Source organism: Tachypleus tridentatus, chromosome 1 (assembly GCF_004210375.1).
Source record: "Tachypleus tridentatus isolate NWPU-2018 chromosome 1, ASM421037v1, whole genome shotgun sequence".
Taxonomy (NCBI): domain Eukaryota; kingdom Metazoa; phylum Arthropoda; class Merostomata; order Xiphosura; family Limulidae; genus Tachypleus; species Tachypleus tridentatus.
In genome coordinates this window covers 91,403,914-91,428,980 of record NC_134825.1, presented here as the reverse complement: position 1 = coordinate 91,428,980, position 25,067 = coordinate 91,403,914, and the positions used below count along the sequence as shown (strand labels likewise).

The 25,067-nt window shown below is 33.9% G+C and overlaps 1 pseudogene; it reads right to left on the bottom strand.

The window, feature by feature from the left end:
• Positions 1 to 5,356: 5,356 nt before the first annotated feature.
• On the bottom strand, positions 5,357 to 7,663 carry LOC143232700 (xyloside xylosyltransferase 1-like; annotated as a pseudogene).
• Positions 7,664 to 25,067: the final 17,404 nt, after the last annotated feature.

Below are 25,067 nucleotides of genomic sequence, written 5' to 3'. Positions count from 1 at the left end.
ACGTTATGAAAATGGAATAAATGTATCTCCATTGCCATGGTAAATTTTCACTGTTCCAGGGCATATGTGATATGGTTCAAAAACCGTGTCGTTTACACTCTTGAACCAAGTCGTGTCCAGTTTTCTGTTCCACGTACAGTGTAATGTGCATATATAGTTCAGGATACTCCATTCCGGTTAATGTGAAAAAGTTCTGGTGACCCAAATAGCCTTTAACCTTGTATTTGGAACACAAACTCTTGATCAAATCTGCCTTCAGTATTGAATTGATTTAAGATGATTTATGCATGCGTTACAAATGAAAAACAACTACTCCTGTGTTAACTCCTTGTTATCCTGATCTAGCCGACCCTACGTCTGTTCCTGGATGAATACGACAATATTCTTGAAGTCAACACGATATTGAGGTTGTAAATTATTGGCTATTGCCATTATTCCAGGATTTGTGGAATTTTGAAAACGTAAATACAAGTCTAAATATGACCTTTGTTATTTTAACTTTTCATAGAAGTTTCTACGTGTGTGTGTGCTTTCTTATAGCAAAGTCACATAGGGCTATCTGTACAAGAAAAATATAGGTAGTGATCATTATTCTATATTTTCCCCCATTGGGACAGCAATGAGTCTTCGAACTTACAGTGATATAATCAGAGGCTCAATTACCCTCACTGGGCACAGAAGATAGCCCGATGTGGCTTTGTTATAAGAAAACACTCACTGATCTTATATACCTTGGCTTATATATTAACCCATGCAACATTAACTTGACACCACTTCCCAAAGTGTAAGATTACGCTAATTGTGAGTGGAACGTTTTGAACCATGCGAGGTGTTACAATTTATCTTGCACGAATCTCCAATTAATTATTTTACGTATTAGCAGGTTAAAGAACAGATTATTTGTTTTTTATAGTTTTAAAGAAAGGAATATTTTTCATTTAGTAGCAGAATGTAATCATATTGTTAACACATTACCATTCATGTGATGTATTTGTGAAAGTTCATTAATTATGTAGCACAATTTTATTATTATTATTGAAACTTCACAATAGCAGTTTAGGTGACATTTCCCTCCCATCCTCCAGTCCCCAGTGGGTCAGCGGTAAGCTTACAAACTTAAAATTATAAAATCTTGGATTTGACTCCTGCAATGGATAGAAAACAGATAATTCATTGTATAGCTTTTGTGCTAAAATAGGAACCCCTCCTTCAATGTGTGGTGGCTGTGTATGTAATATTGGTTAGTTTAACTGTCAATGAATCTAAAAAAATATATTAAAATTTTTAGGAATCTTTACCTAGAATTAAACAGTTAGGATAAAAGTTTTTTTAGTATTCTTTATGTAGACTTTGTCACTGTTAGTAAGTATAATACACAAATGGATTAAATGCTTGAATGTAATATCAGTCATTACCTCAAGAAGAATGTACAAGTCTACAGTGTCAATTATTTATTCAAACAATATAATTATAATCCAGTATCAGATAGCCCTCATGTAGCTTTGAACTAAATTCGAAAACAAACAACCAAGCAAAATACTGTACCAACACGTAAACATTAATCATTAGTCTATTCACCGTTCATGCACTTTGGGATAAAATACTTATCCTACACCAAACCAACACTGGAAGATTATACCTTCTGATGCTCATACGTTTCTGTTTACATACTTATCATTTTTTTATGAAATAGAAATATCTCTGATTACTTTACCTTTTTTTACGTATATGTGAAATATGTCGCTTTTATATTTCAATAGTGTGCATGTAAAATAAGGTTACACATACATGATTTTAATCTAGCAGACAAAGGTAGGGATTCTCAAACACATTTTGATGAGCTCCCCCCATTTATAACGGAGGCTTGCATAATTGTGCGAAAACTTTATCCAGATCTAGTCACCCTAAAAGACATGCACATTCAAAGACAGATCTAACGTATGATTTAAACATTTTAAGAACACTACTAGGAAGTACACCTCTGACGTCACCAGTTTTACTTCGTAGTTGAATATTTTCAAAAATTGTGTTTGTAGTGTTCATATGATCAATCAAGGTAAGTATTATGTCGTACATAACATCCATAAAACTTAGCTTATGCGGCCTCGTGAAGTGGAGTACCATGTAAAAACTTGATCCTTTTAAAAATTAAAAAAAAGAATTATTTCTCATCTTAAAAGGTTTTTTCATCGTGTAAGCAATTTTCTTCGGAGTTCTGTTAACACGTTTCAGGCTGGCAACCTCTAAAATTACATGAAAATGGACGAAAGAGTTGGTCAACCGCAAGAGGCTTCTGAAACAAAGTTGCATTTTCGTATAATCCTCATATTATTGTAAGCGTTATTGGATGCAAAGGCCATGTTAAGTTAAGACGGATCATGAACTTGATCGGCAAGCATCTGAAAAGGATTCACGATTTCCGAAGGATGAACAACCTGATGAATATTTGTGGGGTGAATATTTTCCTCGAAACACTACGATCTGAAACGACGGAACATGTTCGCCTTGACACAGATATAAGTTATTCTTGTTTTCAAAAGAACCACGAAGCCTAAAAAAAAATTAAAAAGTGCTTCTTTCTCATCATAACTGTAAAGTATATACATAAAGAAGAAGTTTAGATTTATAGTAATTACCTGTACAGCCCTTTCAAAGGAATAACACTGCACAACAAAGTTTTTGCTTCTGTTGGGTGTTCCTTATAGATTTTTGGCTGCTAATCACGAAAATCACATCCAAATTTGCCCATCACGTACCGTTTCATTGAAATCTTCAGTTTTGTCATGTTTTTTCTTATATTTGGGTCCAAAATTTTTCGTTTCTGTAAGAGACCTGTGAACAATGTTTTGTGCAGTCAGGGCATGTCCAGGCATGAAATCAGGCCAAGTTAGAAGCAGTTCTGTGGAAGTGTGCAGCCCGGGCAGGCCGGAGCCAGCTTGACACGGTCTCAGCAGGTTATGAAAGTGGCTTGCATACACAGATGCTTGCTCATTGGATTAATATAGACTATATAGTGTGTACGTATTGTTTCAGAATATAGCATTACCTCAGTAGCACTGTAACAAGTAAGTTAGATGTTATAGACGTTTCACAGGACGATTGGTGTCGGTCAGTATGTCTCGTCAATCTCGTAACAGCCGCGATACATTCTGCTATATTTGTGGCGAGTATACGCTTGTTCATCAGAGACGCTCAATGACTGCTCTTGTGAAGAAAGCATATCATTTGTACTTTGGCTGTAAAATTGGTGATCAAGACCATTTGTTGTGCGACATGTACTCTGTCTGTCTAAGAGCTTGCCTCAGAGGTACTCGAAAGACAATGCCGTTTGCTGTCCCGATGATATAGCGAGAACAGAAAGAACATCTGACGGACTGTTACTTCTGTTTGACTAATGTGTCTGGTTTCTCTGCCAAAACAAGAAGTCAATTGAATACCCTAATCTACCTTCAGCATTGAGACCCGTGCCATATGACGACAGTCTTTCAATTCCGAAACCACCAGAGGAATGGATCTTCGACGAACATAATACTAGTTTATAAGTACTTTTCAAGCGATAAGAATATTTACTTTATATTTGTTTTGACTCATTATCTGGATATAAAACATACATTTAAAAGCAAGAACAAATTTACCAAATCTCTAACGAAGATACCACTATAGACAGAAGTAACGTGTAACATATGTTAATGTTGTTATTTCCGTAGTTTTGAGAAATCTCTAATTACTCTTATGAATGCTTCATGTTTCATTTGACAAACATTATATTCCAATCTTCCTATTAAATTAAATACACAGACACCTACCTATTTTATATCATGGGGTCTATATATGAGAAGGCAGCCATTTTAAAAATAATTTTATTAAACATACACACAGTATGCAGAAGCACGAGAACAAGTGGCTTAACAAGTAACGTAATATAACATACCTTGTGACAAAAGGTAATGGTTCTTGTAAAAAATATATGAAGTGAAAGTATTTATAAAATGTCACAAAATGATAAAAACATAGAAACATTAAAGTATTAAAAACTTTTTCAAAGAAAGTGTCTATGAAATATATCATCTATCTTTAATGAAGAGAAATAAACCATATTGTACTCGTTGCGTGCTTAAAAACACTGATTTTTAAGCTAAACTATATCTAGTATAGAAACATTTGCTGCATAAAATAAATGAATGCTATATAGAAACCGCATTACACGGTACAAATGAAAGAAATAAAGTAAATACGACGTTATCTATAAGCTTACATTATCATGATTCTCAACAGAAACAAATGGAGTAGTGAGATTACGTTTACGTCGTACACAATCTGTTTTTGATAGATCGTTCTCTGTTAATTATGTTCTTAGTTAGTCGAACATATATAAACTAATAAAAGCGCTCAAAGACAGCGGAGTCTCAACAAGTAAGCCAGAACAACAAGTTGATTTTCATTCTCATTATGCTTTATAGTAAGAAAAGTCTGATTTCTCGAATTTCGAAGTAATTATTGCTAGTACAAATTTAAACTAAAAAATACTGCTCGTATAAAATAAAAAAATGATATTATGATAGCATTCTAGAGTTCCATATCGTTGTTGTTGTAGGTGTTTTGTTTTAATAATCACACCAAACTTCTATGGTTATTAAGATAATGCGTAAGATGCTGGTTTTAAATAAATATTAACAAAATAAAGTTTAATTGTCAGTTTTAACTTGAATGTTCGAACAAGAGTGTGTTTATTTGCTTTTAAGAGCCAATATTTTTCATAATTGGCTCTCTGCGCTGTGCTCACCGCGAATATCAAAGCCCCCGAATGTTAGCGTCATAAACCTTCAACCTTACTTTTGAGCTAGCAGAGTGCAAAATAATGTAAATGATGGAATCTGATTTACAGTCAAAACTAGTAAGTTGTAAAGCTGTAGTAATCAGTAAACCATCCATTTTGAGATCAGTATATGACAGCAACAGACGCGTGTGCAAATTACTAACATGAGATAAAGATACTAATGAACCTACATATGTGCAATTTAGCCCTCTAACTACCGATTTGTTTTCATACCATGCGCTAATAGTGGGGGTCCACATATTTCATCATATCGAGTAACTTTATATTTTTGTCTGTTGTGAAATGAATCGAATAATTTCAAAGTTTGAACAAGTCAGATTTATTCAAAATGGGATATAATTACTTCATACAAGCAACATTTCTGTTACAAGGTTTCTTGGTGTTTTAGATATATTTGGTCAGTGTGCATTACATAAACACAGCTTGCACTTCAGACTTTGGTATCACAGTATGTACTTGTTCCTCCAGCCAAAATCATGTGTATTATCACACACTTCTGTAAGGCTATTCGTGAATACGTTATGAAAATGGAATAAATGTATCTCCATTGCCATGGTAAATTTTCACTGTTCCAGGGCATATGTGATATGGTTCAAAAACCGTGTCGTTTACACCCTTGAACCAAGTCGTGTCCAGTTGTCTGTTCCACGTACAGTGTAATGTGCATATATAGTTCAGGATACTCCATTCCGGTTAATGTGAAAAAGTTCTGGTGACCCAAATAGCCTTTAACCTTGTATTTGGAACACAAACTCTTGATCAAATCTGCCTTCAGTATTGAATTGATTTAAGATGATTTATGCATGCGTTACAAATGAAAACAACTACTCCTGTGTTAACTCCTTGTTATCCTGATCTAGCCGACCCTACGTCTGTTCCTGGATGAATACGACAATATTCTTGAAGTCAACACGATATTGAGGTTGTAAATTATTGGCTATTGCCATTATTCCAGGATTTGTGGAATTTTTGAAAACGTAAATACAAGTCTAAATATGACCTTTGTTATTTTAACTTTTCATAGAAGTTTCTACGTGTGTGTGTGCTTTCTTATAGCAAAGTCACATAGGGCTATCTGTACAAGAAAAATATAGGTAGTGATCATTATTCTATATTTTCCCCCATTGGGACAGCAATGAGTCTTCGAACTTACAGTGATATAATCAGAGGCTCAATTACCCTCACTGGGCACAGAAGATAGCCCGATGTGGCTTTGTTATAAGAAAACACTCACTGATCTTATATACCTTGGCTTATATATTAACCCATGCAACATTAACTTGACACCACTTCCCAAAGTGTAAGATTACGCTAATTGTGAGTGGAACGTTTTGAACCATGCGAGGTGTTACAATTTATCTTGCACGAATCTCCAATTAATTATTTTACGTATTAGCAGGTTAAAGAACAGATTATTTGTTTTTATAGTTTAAAAGAAAGGAATATTTTTCATTTAGTAGCAGAATGTAATCATATTGTTAACACATTACCATTCATGTGATGTATTTGTGAAAGTTCATTAATTATGTAGCACAATTTTATTATTATTATTGAAACTTCACAATAGCAGTTTAGGTGACATTTCCCTCCCATCCTCCAGTCCCCAGTGGGTCAGCGGTAAGCTTACAAACTTAAAATTATAAAATCTTGGATTTGACTCCCTGCAATGGATAGAAAACAGATAATTCATTGTATAGCTTTTGTGCTAAAATAGGAACCCCTCCTTCAATGTGTGGTGGCTGTGTATGTAATATTGGTTAGTTTAACTGTCAATGAATCTAAAAAAATATATTAAAATTTTTAGGAATCTTTACCCTAGAATTAAACAGTTAGGATAAAAAGTTTTTTTTAGTATTCTTTATGTAGACTTTGTCACTGTTAGTAAGTATAATACACAAATGGATTAAATGCTTGAATGTAATATCAGTCATTACCTCAAGAAGAATGTACAAGTCTACAGTGTCAATTATTTATTCAAACAATATAATTATAATCCAGTATCAGATAGCCCTCATGTAGCTTTGAACTAAATTCGAAAACAAACAACCAAGCAAAATACTGTACCAACACGTAAACATTAATCATTAGTCTATTCACCGTTCATGCACTTTGGGATAAAATACTTATCCTACACCAAACCAACACTGGAAGATTATACCTTCTGATGCTCATACGTTTCTGTTTACATACTTATCATTTTTTTATGAAATAGAAATATCTCTGATTACTTTACCTTTTTTACGTATATGTGAAATATGTCGCTTTTATATTTCAATAGTGTGCATGTAAAATAAGGTTACACATACATGATTTTAATCTAGCAGACAAAGGTAGGGATTCTCAAACACATTTTGATGAGCTCCCCCCATTTATAACGGAGGCTTGCATAATTGTGCGAAAACTTTATCCAGATCTAGTCACCCTAAAAGACATGCACATTCAAAGACAGATCTAACGTATGATTTAAACATTTTAAGAACACTACTAGGAAGTACACCTCTGACGTCACCAGTTTTACTTCGTAGTTGAATATTTTCAAAAATTGTGTTTGTAGTGTTCATATGATCAATCAAGGTAAGTATTATGTCGTACATAACATCCATAAAACTTAGCTTATGCGGCCTCGTGAAGTGGAGTACCATGTATATACTTGATCCTTTTAAAATTAAAAAAAAGAATTATTTCTCATCTTAAAGGTTTTTTCATCGTGTAAGCAATTTTCTTCGGAGTTCTGTTAACACGTTTCAGGCTGGCAACCTCTAAAATTACATGAAAATGGACGAAAGAGTTGGTCAACCGCAAGAGGCTTCTGAAACAAAGTTGCATTTTCGTATAATCCTCATATTATTGTAAGCGTTATTGGATGCAAAGGCCATGTTAAGTTAAGACGGATCATGAACTTGATCGGCAAGCATCTGAAAAGGATTCACGATTTCCGAAGGATGAACAACCTGATGAATATTTGTGGGGTGAATATTTTCCTCGAAACACTACGATCTGAAACGACGGAACATGTTCGCCTTGACACAGATATAAGTTATTCTTGTTTTCAAAAGAACCACGAAGCCTAAAAAAAATTAAAAGTGCTTCTTTCTCATCATAACTGTAAAGTATATACATAAAGAAGAAGTTTAGATTTATAGTAATTACCTGTACAGCCCTTTCAAAGGAATAACACTGCACAACAAAGTTTTTGCTTCTGTTGGGTGTTCCTTATAGATTTTTGGCTGCTAATCACGAAAATCACATCCAAATTTGCCCATCACGTACCGTTTCATTGAAATCTTCAGTTTTGTCATGTTTTTTCTTATATTTGGGTCCAAAATTTTTCGTTTCTGTAAGAGACCTGTGAACAATGTTTTGTGCAGTCAGGGCATGTCCAGGCATGAAATCAGGCCAAGTTAGAAGCAGTTCTGTGGAAGTGTGCAGCCCGGGCAGGCCGGAGCCAGCTTGACACGGTCTCAGCAGGTTATGAAAGTGGCTTGCATACACAGATGCTTGCTCATTGGATTAATATAGACTATATAGTGTGTACGTATTGTTTCAGAATATAGCATTACCTCAGTAGCACTGTAACAAGTAAGTTAGATGTTATAGACGTTTCACAGGACGATTGGTGTCGGTCAGTATGTCTCGTCAATCTCGTAACAGCCGCGATACATTCTGCTATATTTGTGGCGAGTATACGCTTGTTCATCAGAGACGCTCAATGACTGCTCTTGTGAAGAAAGCATATCATTTGTACTTTGGCTGTAAAATTGGTGATCAAGACCATTTGTTGTGCGACATGTACTCTGTCTGTCTAAGAGCTTGCCTCAGAGGTACTCGAAAGACAATGCCGTTTGCTGTCCCGATGATATAGCGAGAACAGAAAGAATATCTGACGGACTGTTACTTCTGTTTGACTAATGTGTCTGGTTTCTCTGCCAAAACAAGAAGTCAATTGAATACCCTAATCTACCTTCAGCATTGAGACCCGTGCCATATGACGACAGTCTTTCAATTCCGAAACCACCAGAGGAATGGATCTTCGACGAACATAATACTAGTTTATAAGTACTTTTCAAGCGATAAGAATATTTACTTTATATTTGTTTTGACTCATTATCTGGATATAAAACATACATTTAAAAGCAAGAACAAATTTACCAAATCTCTAACGAAGATACCACTATAGACAGAAGTAACGTGTAACATATGTTAATGTTGTTATTTCCGTAGTTTTGAGAAATCTCTAATTACTCTTATGAATGCTTCATGTTTCATTTGACAAACATTATATTCCAATCTTCCTATTAAATTAAATACACAGACACCTACCTATTTTATATCATGGGGTCTATATATGAGAAGGCAGCCATTTTTAAAAATAATTTTATTAAACATACACACAGTATGCAGAAGCACGAGAACAAGTGGCTTAACAAGTAACGTAATATAACATACCTTGTGACAAAAGGTAATGGTTCTTGTAAAAAAATATATGAAGTGAAAGTATTTATAAAATGTCACAAAAATGATAAAAACATAGAAACATTAAAGTATTAAAAACTTTTTCAAAGAAAGTGTCTATGAAATATATCATCTATCTTTAATGAAGAGAAATAAACCATATTGTACTCGTTGCGTGCTTAAAACACTGATTTTAAGCTAAACTATATCTAGTATAGAAACATTTGCTGCATAAAATAAATGAATGCTATATAGAAACCGCATTACACGGTACAAATGAAAGAAATAAAGTAAATACGACGTTATCTATAAGCTTACATTATCATGATTCTCAACAGAAACAAATGGAGTAGTGAGATTACGTTTACGTCGTACACAATCTGTTTTTGATAGATCGTTCTCTGTTAATTATGTTCTTAGTTAGTCGAACATATATAAACTAATAAAAGCGCTCAAAGACAGCGGAGTCTCAACAAGTAAGCCAGAACAACAAGTTGATTTTCATTCTCATTATGCTTTATAGTAAGAAAAGTCTGATTTCTCGAATTTCGAAGTAATTATTGCTAGTACAAATTTAAACTAAAAAATACTGCTCGTATAAAATAAAAAAAATGATATTATGATAGCATTCTAGAGTTCCATATCGTTGTTGTTGTAGGTGTTTTGTTTTAATAATCACACCAAACTTCTATGGTTATTAAGATAATGCGTAAGATGCTGGTTTTAAATAAATATTAACAAAATAAAGTTTAATTGTCAGTTTTAACTTGAATGTTCGAACAAGAGTGTGTTTATTTGCTTTTAAGAGCCAATATTTTTCATAATTGGCTCTCTGCGCTGTGCTCACCGCGAATATCAAAGCCCCCGAATGTTAGCGTCATAAACCTTCAACCTTACTTTTGAGCTAGCAGAGTGCAAAATAATGTAAATGATGGAATCTGATTTACAGTCAAAACTAGTAAGTTGTAAAGCTGTAGTAATCAGTAAACCATCCATTTTGAGATCAGTATATGACAGCAACAGACGCGTGTGCAAATTACTAACATGAGATAAAGATACTAATGAACCTACATATGTGCAATTTAGCCCTCTAACTACCGATTTGTTTTCATACCATGCGCTAATAGTGGGGTCCACATATTTCATCATATCGAGTAACTTTATATTTTTGTCTGTTGTGAAATGAATCGAATAATTTCAAAGTTTGAACAAGTCAGATTTATTCAAAATGGGATATAATTACTTCATACAAGCAACATTTCTGTTACAAGGTTTCTTGGTGTTTTAGATATATTTGGTCAGTGTGCATTACATAAACACAGCTTGCACTTCAGACTTTGGTATCACAGTATGTACTTGTTCCTCCAGCCAAAATCATGTGTATTATCACACACTTCTGTAAGGCTATTCGTGAATACGTTATGAAAATGGAATAAATGTATCTCCATTGCCATGGTAAATTTTCACTGTTCCAGGGCATATGTGATATGGTTCAAAACCGTGTCGTTTACACTCTTGAACCAAGTCGTGTCCAGTTTTCTGTTCCACGTACAGTGTAATGTGCATATATAGTTCAGGATACTCCATTCCGGTTAATGTGAAAAAGTTCTGGTGACCCAAATAGCCTTTAACCTTGTATTTGGAACACAAACTCTTGATCAAATCTGCCTTCAGTATTGAATTGATTTAAGATGATTTATGCATGCGTTACAAATGAAAACAACTACTCCTGTGTTAACTCCTTGTTATCCTGATCTAGCCGACCCTACGTCTGTTCCTGGATGAATACGACAATATTCTTGAAGTCAACACGATATTGAGGTTGTAAATTATTGGCTATTGCCATTATTCCAGGATTTGTGGAATTTTTGAAAACGTAAATACAAGTCTAAATATGACCTTTGTTATTTTAACTTTTCATAGAAGTTTCTACGTGTGTGTGTGCTTTCTTATAGCAAAGTCACATAGGGCTATCTGTACAAGAAAAATATAGGTAGTGATCATTATTCTATATTTTCCCCCATTGGGACAGCAATGAGTCTTCGAACTTACAGTGATATAATCAGAGGCTCAATTACCCTCACTGGGCACAGAAGATAGCCCGATGTGGCTTTGTTATAAGAAAACACTCACTGATCTTATATACCTTGGCTTATATATTAACCCATGCAACATTAACTTGACACCACTTCCCAAAGTGTAAGATTACGCTAATTGTGAGTGGAACGTTTTGAACCATGCGAGGTGTTACAATTTATCTTGCACGAATCTCCAATTAATTATTTTACGTATTAGTAGGTTAAAGAACAGATTATTTGTTTTTTATAGTTTAAAAGAAAGGAATATTTTTCATTTAGTAGCAGAATGTAATCATATTGTTAACACATTACCATTCATGTGATGTATTTGTGAAAGTTCATTAATTATGTAGCACAATTTTTATTATTATTATTGAAACTTCACAATAGCAGTTTAGGTGACATTTCCCTCCCATCCTCCAGTCCCCAGTGGGTCAGCGGTAAGCTTACAAACTTAAAATTATAAAATCTTGGATTTGACTCCCTGCAATGGATAGAAAACAGATAATTCATTGTATAGCTTTTGTGCTAAAATAGGAACCCCTCCTTCAATGTGTGGTGGCTGTGTATGTAATATTGGTTAGTTTAACTGTCAATGAATCTAAAAAAATATATTAAAATTTTTAGGAATCTTTACCCTAGAATTAAACAGTTAGGATAAAAAGTTTTTTTTAGTATTCTTTATGTAGACTTTGTCACTGTTAGTAAGTATAATACACAAATGGATTAAATGCTTGAATGTAATATCAGTCATTACCTCAAGAAGAATGTACAAGTCTACAGTGTCAATTATTTATTCAAACAATATAATTATAATCCAGTATCAGATAGCCCTCATGTAGCTTTGAACTAAATTCGAAAACAAACAACCAAGCAAAATACTGTACCAACACGTAAACGTTAATCATTAGTCTATTCACCGTTCATGCACTTTGGGATAAAATACTTATCCTACACCAAACCAACACTGGAAGATTATACCTTCTGATGCTCATACGTTTCTGTTTACATACTTATCATTTTTTTATGAAATAGAAATATCTCTGATTACTTTACCTTTTTTACGTATATGTGAAATATGTCGCTTTTATATTTCAATAGTGTGCATGTAAAATAAGGTTACACATACATGATTTTAATCTAGCAGACAAAGGTAGGGATTCTCAAACACATTTTGATGAGCTCCCCCCATTTATAACGGAGGCTTGCATAATTGTGCGAAAACTTTATCCAGATCTAGTCACCCTAAAAGACATGCACATTCAAAGACAGATCTAACGTATGATTTAAACATTTTAAGAACACTACTAGGAAGTACACCTCTGACGTCACCAGTTTTACTTCGTAGTTGAATATTTTCAAAAATTGTGTTTGTAGTGTTCATATGATCAATCAAGGTAAGTATTATGTCGTACATAACATCCATAAAACTTAGCTTATGCGGCCTCGTGAAGTGGAGTACCATGTAAAACTTGATCCTTTTAAAATTAAAAAAAAGAATTATTTCTCATCTTAAAGGTTTTTTTCATCGTGTAAGCAATTTTCTTCGGAGTTCTGTTAACACGTTTCAGGCTGGCAACCTCTAAAATTACATGAAAATGGACGAAAGAGTTGGTCAACCGCAAGAGGCTTCTGAAACAAAGTTGCATTTTCGTATAATCCTCATATTATTGTAAGCGTTATTGGATGCAAAGGCCATGTTAAGTTAAGACGGATCATGAACTTGATCGGCAAGCATCTGAAAAGGATTCACGATTTCCGAAGGATGAACAACCTGATGAATATTTGTGGGGTGAATATTTTCCTCGAAACACTACGATCTGAAACGACGGAACATGTTCGCCTTGACACAGATATAAGTTATTCTTGTTTTCAAAAGAACCACGAAGCCTAAAAAAAATTAAAAGTGCTTCTTTCTCATCATAACTGTAAAGTATATACATAAAGAAGAAGTTTAGATTTATAGTAATTACCTGTACAGCCCTTTCAAAGGAATAACACTGCACAACAAAGTTTTTTGCTTCTGTTGGGTGTTCCTTATAGATTTTGGCTGCTAATCACGAAAATCACATCAAATTTGCCCATCACGTACCGTTTCATTGAAATCTTCAGTTTTGTCATGTTTTTCTTATATTTGGGTCCAAAATTTTTCGTTTCTGTAAGAGACCTGTGAACAATGTTTTGTGCAGTCAGGGCATGTCCAGGCATGAAATCAGGCCAAGTTAGAAGCAGTTCTGTGGAAGTGTGCAGCCCGGGCAGGCCGGAGCCAGCTTGACACGGTCTCAGCAGGTTATGAAAGTGGCTTGCATACACAGATGCTTGCTCATTGGATTAATATAGACTATATAGTGTGTACGTATTGTTTCAGAATATAGCATTACCTCAGTAGCACTGTAACAAGTAAGTTAGATGTTATAGACGTTTCACAGGACGATTGGTGTCGGTCAGTATGTCTCGTCAATCTCGTAACAGCCGCGATACATTCTGCTATATTTGTGGCGAGTATACGCTTGTTCATCAGAGACGCTCAATGACTGCTCTTGTGAAGAAAGCATATCATTTGTACTTTGGCTGTAAAATTGGTGATCAAGACCATTTGTTGTGCGACATGTACTCTGTCTGTCTAAGAGCTTGCCTCAGAGGTACTCGAAAGACAATGCCGTTTGCTGTCCCGATGATATAGCGAGAACAGAAAGAACATCTGACGGACTGTTACTTCTGTTTGACTAATGTGTCTGGTTTCTCTGCCAAAACAAGAAGTCAATTGAATACCCTAATCTACCTTCAGCATTGAGACCCGTGCCATATGACGACAGTCTTTCAATTCCGAAACCACCAGAGGAATGGATCTTCGACGAACATAATACTAGTTTATAAGTACTTTTCAAGCGATAAGAATATTTACTTTATATTTGTTTTGACTCATTATCTGGATATAAAACATACATTTAAAAGCAAGAACAAATTTACCAAATCTCTAACGAAGATACCACTATAGACAGAAGTAACGTGTAACATATGTTAATGTTGTTATTTCCGTAGTTTTGAGAAATCTCTAATTACTCTTATGAATGCTTCATGTTTCATTTGACAAACATTATATTCCAATCTTCCTATTAAATTAAATACACAGACACCTACCTATTTTATATCATGGGGTCTATATATGAGAAGGCAGCCATTTTAAAAATAATTTTATTAAACATACACACAGTATGCAGAAGCACGAGAACAAGTGGCTTAACAAGTAACGTAATATAACATACCTTGTGACAAAAGGTAATGGTTCTTGTAAAAAAATATATGAAGTGAAAGTATTTATAAAATGTCACAAAAATGATAAAAACATAGAAACATTAAAGTATTAAAAACTTTTTCAAAGAAAGTGTCTATGAAATATATCATCTATCTTTAATGAAGAGAAATAAACCATATTGTACTCGTTGCGTGCTTAAAAACACTGATTTTTAAGCTAAACTATATCTAGTATAGAAACATTTGCTGCATAAAATAAATGAATGCTATATAGAAACCGCATTACACGGTACAAATGAAAGAAATAAAGTAAATACGACGTTATCTATAAGCTTACATTATCATGATTCTCAACAGAAACAAATGGAGTAGTGAGATTACGTTTACGTCGTACACAATCTGTTTTTGATAGATCGTTCTCTGTTAATTATGTTCTTAGTTAGTCGAACATATATAAACTAATAAAAGCGCTCAAAGACAGCGGAGTCTCAACAAGTAAGCCAGAACAACAAGTTGATTTTCATTCTCATTATGCTTTATAGTAAGAAAAGTCTGATTTCTCGAATTTCGAAGTAATTATTGCTAGTACAAATTTAAACTAAAAAAATACTGCTCGTATAAAATAAAAAAAATGATATTATGATAGCATTCTAGAGTTCCATATCGTTGTTGTTGTAGGTGTTTTGTTTTAATAATCACACCAAACTTCTATGGTTATTAAGATAATGCGTAAGATGCTGGTTTTAAATAAATATTAACAAAATAAAGTTTAATTGTCAGTTTTAACTTGAATGTTCGAACAAGAGTGTGTTTATTTGCTTTTAAGAGCCAATATTTTTCATAATTGGCTCTCTGCGCTGTGCTCACCGCGAATATCAAAGCCCCCGAATGTTAGCGTCATAAACCTTCAACCTTACTTTTGAGCTAGCAGAGTGCAAAATAATGTAAATGATGGAATCTGATTTACAGTCAAAACTAGTAAGTTGTAAAGCTGTAGTAATCAGTAAACCATCCATTTTGAGATCAGTATATGACAGCAACAGACGCGTGTGCAAATTACTAACATGAGATAAAGATACTAATGAACCTACATATGTGCAATTTAGCCCTCTAACTACCGATTTGTTTTCATACCATGCGCTAATAGTGGGGTCCACATATTTCATCATATCGAGTAACTTTATATTTTTGTCTGTTGTGAAATGAATCGAATAATTTCAAAGTTTGAACAAGTCAGATTTATTCAAAATGGGATATAATTACTTCATACAAGCAACATTTCTGTTACAAGGTTTCTTGGTGTTTTAGATATATTTGGTCAGTGTGCATTACATAAACACAGCTTGCACTTCAGACTTTGGTATCACAGTATGTACTTGTTCCTCCAGCCAAAATCATGTGTATTATCACACACTTCTGTAAGGCTATTCGTGAATACGTTATGAAAATGGAATAAATGTATCTCCATTGCCATGGTAAATTTTCACTGTTCCAGGGCATATGTGATATGGTTCAAAAAACCGTGTCGTTTACACTCTTGAACCAAGTCGTGTCCAGTTGTCTGTTCCACGTACAGTGTAATGTGCATATATAGTTCAGGATACTCCATTCCGGTTAATGTGAAAAAGTTCTGGTGACCCAAATAGCCTTTAACCTTGTATTTGGAACACAAACTCTTGATCAAATCTGCCTTCAGTATTGAATTGATTTAAGATGATTTATGCATGCGTTACAAATGAAAACAACTACTCCTGTGTTAACTCCTTGTTATCCTGATCTAGCCGACCCTACGTCTGTTCCTGGATGAATACGACAATATTCTTGAAGTCAACACGATATTGAGGTTGTAAATTATTGGCTATTGCCATTATTCCAGGATTTGTGGAATTTTTGAAAACGTAAATACAAGTCTAAATATGACCTTTGTTATTTTAACTTTTCATAGAAGTTTCTACGTGTGTGTGTGCTTTCTTATAGCAAAGTCACATAGGGCTATCTGTACAAGAAAAATATAGGTAGTGATCATTATTCTATATTTTCCCCCATTGGGACAGCAATGAGTCTTCGAACTTACAGTGATATAATCAGAGGCTCAATTACCCTCACTGGGCACAGAAGATAGCCCGATGTGGCTTTGTTATAAGAAAACACTCACTGATCTTATATACCTTGGCTTATATATTAACCCATGCAACATTAACTTGACACCACTTCCCAAAGTGTAAGATTACGCTAATTGTGAGTGGAACGTTTTGAACCATGCGAGGTGTTACAATTTATCTTGCACGAATCTCCAATTAATTATTTTACGTATTAGCAGGTTAAAGAACAGATTATTTGTTTTTTATAGTTTAAAAGAAAGGAATATTTTTCATTTAGTAGCAGAATGTAATCATATTGTTAACACATTACCATTCATGTGATGTATTTGTGAAAGTTCATTAATTATGTAGCACAATTTTTATTATTATTATTGAAACTTCACAATAGCAGTTTAGGTGACATTTCCTCCCATCCTCCAGTCCCCAGTGGGTCAGCGGTAAGCTTACAAACTTAAAATTATAAAATCTTGGATTTGACTCCTGCAATGGATAGAAAACAGATAATTCATTGTATAGCTTTTGTGCTAAAATAGGAACCCCTCCTTCAATGTGTGGTGGCTGTGTATGTAATATTGGTTAGTTTAACTGTCAATGAATCTAAAAAATATATTAAAATTTTTAGGAATCTTTACCCTAGAATTAAACAGTTAGGATAAAAGTTTTTTTAGTATTCTTTATGTAGACTTTGTCACTGTTAGTAAGTATAATACACAAATGGATTAAATGCTTGAATGTAATATCAGTCATTACCTCAAGAAGAATGTACAAGTCTACAGTGTCAATTATTTATTCAAACAATATAATTATAATCCAGTATCAGATAGCCCTCATGTAGCTTTGAACTAAATTCGAAAACAAACAACCAAGCAAAATACTGTACCAACACGTAAACATTAATCATTAGTCTATTCACCGTTCATGCACTTTGGGATAAAATACTTATCCTACACCAAACCAACACTGGAAGATTATACCTTCTGATGCTCATACGTTTCTGTTTACATACTTATCATTTTTTTATGAAATAGAAATATCTCTGATTACTTTACCTTTTTTACGTATATGTGAAATATGTCGCTTTTATATTTCAATAGTGTGCATGTAAAATAAGGTTACACATACATGATTTTAATCTAGCAGACAAAGGTAGGGATTCTCAAACACATTTTGATGAGCTCCCCCCATTTATAACGGAGGCTTGCATAATTGTGCGAAAACTTTATCCAGATCTAGTCACCCTAAAAGACATGCACATTCAAAGACAGATCTAACGTATGATTTAAACATTTTAAGAACACTACTAGGAAGTACACCTCTGACGTCACCAGTTTTACTTCGTAGTTGAATATTTTCAAAAAATTGTGTTTGTAGTGTTCATATGATCAATCAAGGTAAGTATTATGTCGTACATAACATCCATAAAACTTAGCTTATGCGGCCTCGTGAAGTGGAGTACCATGTATATACTTGATCCTTTTAAAATTAAAAAAAAGAATTATTTCTCATCTTAAAAGGTTTTTTCATCGTGTAAGCAATTTTCTTCGGAGTTCTGTTAACACGTTTCAGGCTGGCAACCTCTAAAATTACATGAAAATGGACGAAAGAGTTGGTCAACCGCAAGAGGCTTCTGAAACAAAGTTGCATTTTTCGTATAATCCTCATATTATTGTAAGCGTTATTGGATGCAAAGGCCATGTTAAGTTAAGACGGATCATGAACTTGATCGGCAAGCATCTGAAAAGGATTCACGATTTCCGAAGGATGAACAACCTGATGAATATTTGTGGGGTGAATATTTTCCTCGAAACACTACGATCTGAAACGACGGAACATGTTCGCCTTGACACAGATATAAGTTATTCTTGTTTTCAAAAGAACCACGAAGCCTAAAAAAAAATTAAAAAGTGCTTCTTTCTCATCATAACTGTAAAGTATATACATAAAGAAGAAGTTTAGATTTATAGTAATTACCTGTACAGCCCTTTCAAAGGAATAACACTGCACAACAAAGTTTTTGCTTCTGTTGGGTGTTCCTTATAGATTTTTGGCTGCTAATCACGAAAATCACATCCAAATTTGCCCATCACGTACCGTTTCATTGAAATCTTCAGTTTTGTCATGTTTTTCTTATATTTGGGTCCAAAATTTTTCGTTTCTGTAAGAGACCTGTGAACAATGTTTTGTGCAGTCAGGGCATGTCCAGGCATGAAATCAGGCCAAGTTAGAAGCAGTTTGTGGAAGTGTGCAGCCCGGGCAGGCCGGAGCCAGCTTGACACGGTCTCAGCAGGTTATGAAAGTGGCTTGCATACACAGATGCTTGCTCATTGGATTAATATAGACTATATAGTGTGTACGTATTGTTTCAGAATATAGCATTACCTCAGTAGCACTGTAACAAGTAAGTTAGATGTTATAGACGTTTCACAGGACGATTGGTGTCGGTCAGTATGTCTCGTCAATCTCGTAACAGCCGCGATACATTCTGCTATATTTGTGGCGAGTATACGCTTGTTCATCAGAGACGCTCAATGACTGCTCTTGTGAAGAAAGCATATCATTTGTACTTTGGCTGTAAAATTGGTGATCAAGACCATTTGTTGTGCGACATGTACTCTGTCTGTCTAAGAGCTTGCCTCAGAGGTACTCGAAAGACAATGCCGTTTGCTGTCCCGATGATATAGCGAGAACAGAAAGAACATCTGACGGACTGTTACTTCTGTTTGACTAATGTGTCTGGTTTCTCTGCCAAAAACAAGAAGTCAATTGAATACCCTAATCTACCTTCAGCATTGAGACCCGTGCCATATGACGACAGTCTTTCAATTCCGAAAACACCAGAGGAATGGATCTTCGACGAGCCAGATGAAGAAACTGCAATGCAGGGAACTGGCAGTGACATTGATCCAGATTTTGAACCATGCTCCTCAGGCAATCCACATCTCATAACGCAGTGAGAAATAAATTATCTGGTCAGAAATTTAAATCTGTCAAAAGCCAAATTGCTGGGTTCGAGACTGCAGGAATGGTGTTTTCTGTTACCAGGTACAAAAATTTCTGTTTTTCGAAGCCGCCAAGACGATATAACCAAATTCTTTGCACAAGTTGACAGTTTCTGTTTCTGTGTTGACATCGAAGGATTGTTTTCTGCTTTGGGTTGTGACCATAACCCACAAGAGTGGCGTCTCTTTATTGATTCATCAATGTTAAGCTTCAAAGCTGTTCTGTTACACAATGACAACGTTCACCCTTCAATATCTGTTGGCTATGCAGCACACATGAAAGAAACCTCCGAGAACATGGAAATGTTGCTGAGGCACAGCCAGTACAGCAAGTACAACTGGACTATCTGTGGAGATCTGAAAGTCGTTGCTCTGTTACTGGGACTGCTGCTCGGCTATACAAAATACTGTTGTTTCATCTGTGAATGGGACAGTCGTGCCAAAGAGTCACATTATTCTAGATAGAGCTGGCCACTCTGTAAAAGTTAGTTCCAGGACAGAAAAATGTGGCGCATGAACCGCTTCTCGAGCCGACAAAATTTCTTTGCCTTCTTTTCACATAAAATTGGGACTTATGAAGAATTTCGTGAAAGCAATGAACAAAGAAGACGAATGTTTTCGTTATTTAAGACAGATGTTCATAAGAATAACTGAGACCAAGATCAAAAAGGGAATTTTTGTTGGCCCTCAGATCAGACATGTTATGTGTGACAAGCGGTTCGAAGATCTGTTAGTTGGAACAGAAAATATTCCCTGGAATGCCTTCAAAGACGTTGTTGACAACTTTCTTGGCAATTACAGAGCCCCAATTACATTTAGCTGGTAGACAAACTACTCAAAGCATACAAAACAATGAAGTGCAACATGTCACTCAAGATTCATTTCCTCCACTCACACTTGGACTTCTTCCCCTCAAATCTCGGTGCTGTCAGTGGGGAACATGGTGAAAGATTTCACCAGGACATTGCTACAATGGAAAAACGATATCAGGGCAACTGGAATCCGTCAATGCCTGCTGGCTACTCTTGGACACTGCAACGTAATGCATCGGACATTGAATACAAACGAAAATCAGGAGCAAAACACTTTTAATTATATTGAACTTAAAAGCGTATTAAAAACATAAACGCAATTAAATACGTTATTGCCGGTAAACAGTTAACTGTCTATTTCTCAGAGTTCCTACGTGATGAAGCAAAATCTGAACTATATTTGTGCATACCCACCAGGTACCTGTCACAATCAGCAAAAAAGTTTACAGGAAGCAAGACTTTTCAAAGAAATTGTTGTCCAGTGTAAGTTATGAACGTTACGATCATTTTCTGAAGATCACAAGATTTTCAAACAGCCGAAATTCAAACGAAACACAGTTTTCATGGCAAAAAGGCGTAATATTTGATGTAAATATTTCTTTCGACACAATAGCGCAGTAACAAATAAAATCTTGTTCTGTTTTTACTCTATAATCGTAAGTGAATGTCCGTTTTTCATTTCATGTTATAAAAGTTGTTGCTAAAAAGCATCTAAAGAGTTGTTTTTCTTAACAGATAGTTACATATTTGTGTACAAACGCCCGTCTCTTAAACTACTGCGTGATTAAATTTAATTCTCTATGAATGAAATAAATATAAAACCAAGAATATTGCAAAACGAAAAGTTTTGCACATCACTAGAACGTAGCCCAAAATTGTTTGCTACAATTGACACTTGCGTTCAAAGACGAAGTCCCATCTTTCAATAGACCACTTAACACTGAATCTTTAAGTCCTTACCAAAATGTTATTTAGCGGTTGAATGTAGCACACAGTCTGTATAAAAATGTTAAATTTAACGTCTTTAATTTAGCTTCAACAAGGACGTTATTTACTTCATTTTGTGCTACCTCAAACTGTAGTAACAAAATATCGTACTAGAACACGGTACAATAAAAAGACAAGCAGCTGGGTTTTAGGGTAAGTTATTGTAAACACGTTTTCATCACTGCTTTTCATACTTGTCTTTACCGGTTGAAGAACGGTTTTCTAATTGGCCGACCCTATTTCTGTTGTCAACGTCAAGTCTCAACAATGTCCATTTCAGAAAGCAAACACATTTTACACATACAGCATTGTAAAAAATACCAAAGCTTCTGTACGAACTCACATTCTAAATTCATCCTATTCTGTTATTTCTAAACTTGGTTGTGGTGATTTCAAAGCTCAGGTTTTTATCTAACATGATATATGAAAAAAACGATAGATTAATAGATAGCAAGTGTTTGAAACGCTTCTGATCCTATTTAGCTTTTGGTAGGTCATTTCACGATCAAAACAAATCCAGAATATTTGGATCACTTCTGAATGGTTGAATTTTAATTAGGCGAAAGTGATAAAAATACACAAAGAATGTTTACGTTGGTCGTTGAAACGTAAGAAAAACGAGTTTAAAACTGAATATCAAATAGAACATAAAACTGAAAGCCTGAGTTATTTCTATTAAACTTTTATGTCCTCGAAAAGTTTTGCATGAATTGTTTAAGCTTAGGCCTTTGACGTTCATGAGAACTATTTATATACGTTTTATACTTGATTAGTTTTATGCGTTTTTCTTTCTTTTGTTAATCGCTTTTCTCTGGTAAAACATGTATTCAACTACAATTAGCAAACTATTATTTTCAAACTAAGATATCTCATATTGTATTTCAGAGTTGAAGCTGGTTTTGCGTTTTATGGATATAACGAAAGAGAATAATGATAAAGGTCATCAGTATAAGTAATTAAGTGTTGCGTTCTAAATGATTGTTGTTTACTACATACGCATGAATTGGGAACAATAGTATGATATTTTTTTTTTATGTTTAAACGGTACGTAAAATTTTAAAGTTATAAATACCCAGGTCGTTCACTAGAAAATAATTCTAACTGTGACTACTTCTACCATTCAAACAGGACCCCTGGCGGTGAAGTTGTAAAATTAGAAACACCCTATTTTACGCTTATTTTAAAATTATAATTGAAATATAGTATTATGAGGTAAAAGTGGCAATCTGTTAATGTACAAAATTACGTAAGATTTAGAAAAAAGATGAGATTATTAGTATAATAAGAACTGGAGTCGCATAATTTCAAACTGGCAGATACTTTTATACTTCATACAGAAGATTATCTTTTTAAATACTGTCCAAGGTGACTCTTATAGAGAGCTTTGAACAGTTATCAAAGTTTAACCAAAACTAAAATAGTAAAGGAAGCAAACAAAAACTGAATCACTATAATTAATTCATGTGTAATTCGCCACCAAAATAACTAATTTAATTCAAAGTCAGAATATCACAAAAAAGGCAAAGAAGAATTCATAAAACACTTTCTAATATGTTAAATATTTTCATTCAATGTTCATCCAGTTTCTGTGTTTATTTCCAAAAAATCTAAGATAAATTTTTAATCATTAGATAATTTTTAATTGGATGAATTCGATAACATGAAACTTCCAAACTACTACTACTATGTGGCTTATTCATTGTATCTGAGCTGTCAGGAATTTATTCTTTCGTTACGCATCTATTTATGGTCTGCTAAGTAAAACAAATATCAGTTTATTATTTATTCTAAATTATAATAGAAAAGCATCATTCGTTGAACATGCCTTGATTTTTTTCTATCATCAAAACTGTCCACTATTCAAAACGGAATAATATTTCTTTATAAAACTAGACTTTAGCTGGAGAATTAGAGGTAAATTAAACTTTAATAACATACATTAAACAATACACTATGTTTTAGAAAACAAATACTGGACGGCTACAAAATATTAAAGTTTTACGTGATGTCATTCAGAGACATAAAAACTGTTAAGGAACATGAATAAACTGAATTTAGTGTTTTTTAAATAAAATGAAATAAATTTAAGATATTAAATAAATTTTGAAAAACAAAAGCACGAACAAAACAAAGTTAGTTGAGATTCTCTTGACGTAAATAGTTTTGATTATGCAGATGATATTATAATATTAAAAATATCCGAGTTATGGGAAAGTAATAAATCTTACACTGAAGAAACGTACTTCTTAAGTTCACTTGTTTTTGTATTTTCAATTGATACCTTAAAAGTTTTTGAAATAATCATGTAGGCAACAAATGGAAATAATATTCCTACTATTCACACAGTACAGCTATGCTAAAAACTAGAAATACTCCATTTAGGTAAGTTATAACAATGATGGAATGGATTAGAACTGTGTTATTGCTGCTTTTATATAGTAAGATAAGCTCATACAGATTGATCTTTCTGAGTATGAGGGTACACAAGAGGTAATAAAGACAGGTTAAAAATCGCCTGTCTAACACATATTCATTAAATTGGCCAACGCTCATATATTTATGATCGCATTGGAAAAATGTTGACATAGGAGCCATGGCAAACTTGTTTATGTTTTAGGACGACTAAGGATCTAGGAAATTTAAAAACAAAAAACATTCATAAATCAGGTATGAACTTAACGAGTATGAAATACTCCATAACTTCCACATCAGGTCTAAAGTCATCTTGCGCCCTTGCAGATTAAAAGTTTTATAAAATTGGCCAGAAAGATGTACCTTTCTTTTAACAACTGAAACCTATAAATCTGTAATATATTCTACCTCGTGAAAGAATACAGGGGAAATTAAATTTAAAAGAACGGATAATTATTTGTACAAACCTTTAAAAACTAAGTAACAAAACTTTACAGATTCCAAAGTTATGAGTATGGTATTACTGTGATTTTTTCGTGAATGGACTAATTACTTAGTGTACAAAGGTTTTGTCATAGCATCATCTCAACCCGAAACCTCTATTTTTGAGCTACTTAAGTTTCGGCAAACCGTTTTTATAAAAGCCTACAACAAAGGGTCCAATTTCTAAATCAAATATTTATTAAAATACTGCTTAAAACCTATATCTTTCTGGCAGTTCTTTACGTCAAATGGGTATTGTTTAAGACCTTAATGGATATTTTTCTGATAGAAGTAGAAACATCAAATGCCCACAAAAGTACGCGCTCTCGTTTATCCAGCTTTTAGTTATGTACGAAAGATATTTAGTTTGTTTAAAATTCATAACGTGATAATTTTATATACTTTAAATATTTTCATTTGATCCAGCTTCTTTACATTCCAAACATTCTCTTAGTTTCCCCTTTTTTAGAATATTATCAAGGCACAAGCACTTAAAAAGACTGTATATTGTTTTGAGAATAAGTACTATTGTTTTTAATTATTTTTTTAAAAAAGGCAGAATTATTCTACAGGGTGGCCCGTAAGTCCCTACCCATCCATATGTTATTATGTTATATTCAATTACACATGTATTACAAATTTGTTTCTTT